The sequence below is a fragment of the Schistocerca americana genome, chromosome 6, assembly GCF_021461395.2.
Source record: "Schistocerca americana isolate TAMUIC-IGC-003095 chromosome 6, iqSchAmer2.1, whole genome shotgun sequence".
Classification (NCBI taxonomy): Eukaryota; Metazoa; Arthropoda; class Insecta; order Orthoptera; family Acrididae; genus Schistocerca; species Schistocerca americana.
Window position 1 is genome coordinate 311,511,951 of NC_060124.1, and position 6,032 is coordinate 311,517,982.

The following is a 6,032-nucleotide window of genomic DNA, read 5'->3' on the forward strand; positions in this document are numbered from 1 at the left end:
ATGGTGCACCACTTTAATTACTTAGACATTAAGATGTGATTATACATTTCCCTTATCTGCATTGTTATCTTTAGTGTACTATTTTTTCTGCTTGAGCTATGTCATGTTTCGATATAAGCTGCTGTTTGCCAGGCATAGTGCTACTGAACTTTAATTTGTGTTACTCTGCTAAGCCAGATTTATTTTTTTGTTTGCTGCGCATTGCCTCATATTAGTTGTAATGTTGAATTGCTTGGTAATTTAGATTTACTGTAGCTTGCTTTGCGATTTTCCATTTTTTTTTTCATTGCTGTTTATATTAATTGTTTTATGTGCTGCTGCATTGCCTCGTCCCTTAGTTTAGCATCTGAGCTCAGTAGATTTAAGTTAGCTTAAGAGGGGGTAGACTATATAAGAAACTGACTATGGACAATAGGTAAAGAGTGCATTGCGAAGTTGTATGAAAAAGATTTGGGCCCAAATGAGTATTGTACAATCAGAAATAATTATTTTGAAAGAAATATGAACAGAATACAGAAAGCAGGCTTAGATAGGACTTTTTGGGAATAATGATGAACAAAGGGAGATCTCCATGCAAAATACTGCAGTAAAACAAACCCTGTCCTTTCCCTTTTGTGTTATCCCACTATATGTTTGTGTACCCTTGTGTATTTGTTTTCTTCCTGTCCCTGTGTAGTTTCATAGAATTTTTCGCTTCTAATACTAAGTTACATTCACTATTCTGAGGAATACTGTTATCCTCAAATACAATTGGCATTAATAATGTGTTATTTTCTTTGTAAAGATGTTTAGACATTATTTATTCTGTTTTGTTTTAATGCTCATGTGTAAAGTTGATGTTCCAAAAGTTATTCTGATCTTTTATGTATCTACTTATCTCATAATTCCTGTAACATTCATGTATATGTTTATTTCTATTCTGCTGTAAAGCCTGTACTACAAATGTTATTTGTATTGTTATGTTCTTTAATGATGTATTTTGTACCTTTGTAATTGTATTCTCATGTTATAAAATTGTAATTGACACCAGTTCATCATATTATTAACTTGTAAGTTACATTTCACTGCACACGTTTCTGTTGGTCATAGTATATGGACAATATGTGAGAAGTAGGGACTGATAGTGTTTGCACGTGTGTTAATGATTCAGCAAGGGACTGGATAACAGCATTGCTGGTTCTAAGGACAATTCCAGAAACTTTGTGAGTGCACAAGTGGTGGTTGATGGACTTGCTATATTGTCCACAAGACTCTTCGATGGTGATTGTGCACCTGCACATTTACAACAGATGGCTGCTGGCTATCTCTACAAGGACTACAGTGGGTCTACGTCTTTGATGATCCATCAATACCATTATTTCTACAAGGACTGCAGTGGGTCTGCACCTCTGGTGGCCCACCAATACCGTAATCTCTACCAGGACTACAGTGGGTCTGCTCTGTGATGACCTACCAATATTCTTCAAAACTTCGACTGACTCCGCTGTGGGTTTGCTCTGTTGTGGCCCATTACTTGTCTGCATTTCGAGAGTCAGCACTGTCTTTCCATTGGAAGGACAACACTACTTCTTCAAGACAGCATGGAAATCCACTACTTCTGTGTGCATTTTCTTTTACTGTTCAGACTTTAAAAAAAAAAAAAAAAGAAAAACACTGTAATTTTACTGTGATGAATCAGGACTGTCTTTATGGACTGTGAGAAAATTTTAGCTTTTGACCAACATTGTATCAATAAGTGTGTGCATTTGATTTCTTTGTTATTGTAATTATGAAAAATTTTTTCAAATCTGTATTGGCCACTGCCCAAAAAAAATTTGTAAAATTTTTTGTGGGGAGCATGGGGGCTATGTAAGTAGGCTGTTTATGTTTTCTCTATGTAAGTAGGCTGTTTATGTTTTCTCTATGTAAGTAGGCTGTTTAGGTTTTTTATTGGTAACGCCACCTCTGTATGAAAATCACTGGCTGTGCTGTGTGCAGTCTGTTGCTGCTTTGCATTGTTGTAATACTCGCCATTGTAGTGTTAGGCAGCTGGCTGTGAACAGCGCGTAGCGTTGCGCAGTTGGAGGTGAGCCGCCAGCAGTGGTGGATGTGGGGAGAGAGAGGGCGGAGTTTTGAAATTTGTCATGAACTGCTATATTTATATATGATGATATCAAGGTAAATACATTGTTTGTTCTCTATTAATATCTTTCATTTGCTAACTATCCCTATCAGTAGTTAGTGCCTTCCATAGTATGAATCTTTTATTTAGCTGGCAGTAGTGGCGCTCGCTGTATTGCAGTAGCTTGAGCAGCGAAGATTTTTTTGAGGTAAGTGATTTGTGAAAGGTATAGTTTAATGTTAGTCAGGGCCATTCTTTTGTAGGGAATTTTGAAAGTCAGATTGCGTTGCGCTAACAAAATATTGTGTGTCAGTTTAAGCACAGTCGTGTAAAATTGTTCAAAGGGGACGTTTCAAAGTGTACTTTCACGCAACGACGAGGAGGTCAGAGTCTTTCTGGCGCTGACACCGACACCGGATGCTGATGATCAGGTTGAGATGTTAAATTTAATATTAGAACTGTTCCTCGTTTAAAATATTGTACAATATGCGTAAAATATACGCTTGCTGTTTCGTCTGTTTATAATAGTACCATTGTTTAAGACCACATGTTGCGCCATTTTGTAATTATATAATATTTTAAGTGTATCGATAAAGCGTGTAATATAAAAGCAGGAATTCTGGCTGTAGCCTCAACTTTCACTGAAGTTCAGATCGGTGTACAGTACTATATAAAATGAGGCAGAGAGGAAGAGTACCGCACCATTGTTTTGATTCGTGAATAACAACAACGATAAGTTGTCATGCGGTACATACATAATAAACTTAACGTAATTACTTTTCACTTTGTATTACCATTTGCGTCAGCTGATGGATATCTGTAGATAACACGCAGTTCTTCCGATAAGAAAATGCTTATTGCTAATAACTGTTCACCCCTCGAAAGGCCCACTTAAGCTCATCTTGTAAGAGATTTGACTTGAGATTACTCTGACGAAAAGTTTAATGACTCAGCCAGATATAATCTTCGCTACAAACGCATGTAACAGTTACTAGCAGATTCCATGGGAACATTCACAATATTTTATTCTGCAGCTGAATAATTAGTTCACACAAGAGACAACCTCATGTCGTATTTCATTCGCTGCATTTAGTGGTGTAAGCGAGTGATATTTGCAATGCAACGAAAGTCCTGGAAACGACTCGGCTGAAGAAAGGTTGCAATTTGTGGGGCTCCTCTTCTTTACTCACTTCACTCATAATTACTCCTCTCGTTGTCGATGATGGTTTGTTTCACCATTACAATTCATTGATGATAGGTTAGGTGAAGCTCATTAAGCGAAATAGATGTCTCTGTTAGTTTATTACATCCTTTGTCAAAAAGGATTATGGAATGATATTAACAAAATCATGCCCCGAGATTCGAATAAACCTACAACTTTGATGAAAGAGTCAGTCTAGGACAACGCAAGACGCCATTTGTTGCTTTATTATCGCCATATCGACTCGACGCATATTGGGTAATGAATGCGCGAATGAGCTAGCTGCACCAGAGAGACCGCTACTGACATTTAGAGTTAGTGCCTAGGCAATCTTTTACATCCGCATTTACTATTACGCCAATGCCTAGACAGTCAAAAGAGAAAATTTCCCTTTTCAGTTCACAATTAAGTTACTCTGATTTAAAAAAAAAAAAAACACGTTGCCGGATACATTTGGAAAGTGAGATAGTACTAAATTTGTGCTGCAACTACTACGAGTCAATTATACATGTACGACAATGCAAACGTGTTGTGACACGAAAGATAAATCAGTGCTAAAACATTGCGTGCCAAGCCGCAACAATGTCAGTTCAGACAAATCAGTGACAAAAGAGACAATTTAGAACATATGAACAAGTCCTTGCAGATTAATTTCCAGGCAGTTAATTAACTCGCTATATTTTAATTATATTGATTCCTTCTCAAATTAAAGACTGTAGGTCTTATTGTGTATCTCGTTCAATGAGCAAAAAACTTACTATTGCAAATAACATTAGTGACATATTTGTACACAGTATACCTGTCTCTCCGTAACGCAAAGGTGTGAAAAACTTGAAAATAACTTTCACATGACGTCACACTGCCAGCCCTGACGTGAGGTTTATCCCGTGCTCGGACAAAAATACCTAAAAATGAAAATTTTTTAATTTCTTCCAAATACTTCTTCATTAGAGTAATGTGAAAAAATATGAAGTAAATCATTCAAGACCTCTTCGAAATTGTTCGTAATAATGTTTCCCCTTTATACATCACATATTTACGTGGCAAACTGGAATTCGATAGCAGGAAAATGAAGAGAAGGAAAAATTGTAAATGTATGTGGACTGGGGAAAGGAATTAAAGAGGAAGGTAGACGACACAATTTTGCACAGAGTGTAGCTTAAACATCGTCAACACTTGCTTTAAGAATGATGAAAAAATGTTGTACACATGGAAGAGACCTGGAGACACCACAAGATTTCAGATTGATTATACAATGGTAAGAAAGAGGTTTCGGAATCAGATTTTAAATTGTAAGGCATTTCCAGGGGCATATTTGGACTCTGTTCACAATTTATTTGTTGTGAGCTATAGATTGAAAACAAAGAAATTTCAAAAAGGTAGGAAATTAATGAGATGGGACCTGGATAAATTCGGTTCTAGGCGCTACAGTCTGGAACCGCGCGACCGCTACGGTCGCAGGTTCGAATCCTGCCTCGGGCATGGATGTGTGTGATGTCCTTAGGTTAGTTAGGTTTAAGTAGTTCTGAGTTCTAGGGGACTGATGATCTCAGAAGTTAAGTCCCATAGTGCTCAGAGCCATTTGAACCTGGATAAATTGAAAGAACCAAGTTGTTGCAAGTTTCAGAGGGAGCATTGGGAAACAATTGACTAGAACAGGGGAAAGGATTACAGTAGAAGACGAATAGTTATCTTTGATGGATTAAATAGTGAAGGCAGTTAAGGATCAGAAAGGTAAAAGAAAGACCTGGTAGAAGTCCTTGGTCAGTACATGAGATATTGAATTTAATTGATGAAAAGAGAAAATATAAAATTGCAGCAAATGAAGCAGGCGAAACGGAATACAAATGTCTAAAAATGAGATTGACAGGAAGTGCAAAATGGCTAAGTAGGTATGGCAGGAGGACGTATATCACTAAGGGGAAGATAGATACCGCCTACAGAATGGATGTGGTGTTGTTGTGATCTTCAGTCCAGAAACTTGTTGGATTCAGCTCTCCATGCTACTCTATCCTGTGCAAGCTTCTTCATCTCTCAGTAACTACTGCAACCTACAGCCTTCTGAATCTTCTTAGTGCATTCATCTCTTGGTCTCCCTCCACGAGTTTCACCCTTCACACTGCCCTCCAATACTAAATTGGTGATCCCTTGATGCCTCAGAACATGTCCTACCAACCGGCCCCTTCTTTTCATCATGGTGTGTTACAATTTCATCTTATCCAAAATTCTGTTCAGTATCTCGACATTATTTACGTAATCCACCCATGAAATTTTCAGCATCCTTCTGCAGCACCACATTTCGAAATCTTCTATTCTATTCTTCTCCAAATTGTTTATCATCCATGTTACACTTCCATACATGGCTACACTCCATACAAATAATTTCAGAAAAGACTTCCTGACACTTAAATCTATACTCGATGTCAACAAATTTCTCTTCTTCAGAAACGCTTTCCTTGCCATAGCCAGGCTACATTTTAAATCCTCTTTACTTCGACCATCATCAGTTACTTTGCGCCCCAAATAGCAAAACTCATCTACTACTTTAAGTGTCTCATTTCCTAATCTAATCCCCTCAGCATCATCTGACTTCATTCGACTACATTCCATTATCCTCGTTTTGCTTTTGTTGATGTTCATCTTATATCCTTTCCGTTCAACTGCTCTTCCAGGTCCTTTGCTGTCCCTGACAGAATTACAATGTCATCGGCAAACCTCAAAGTTTTTATT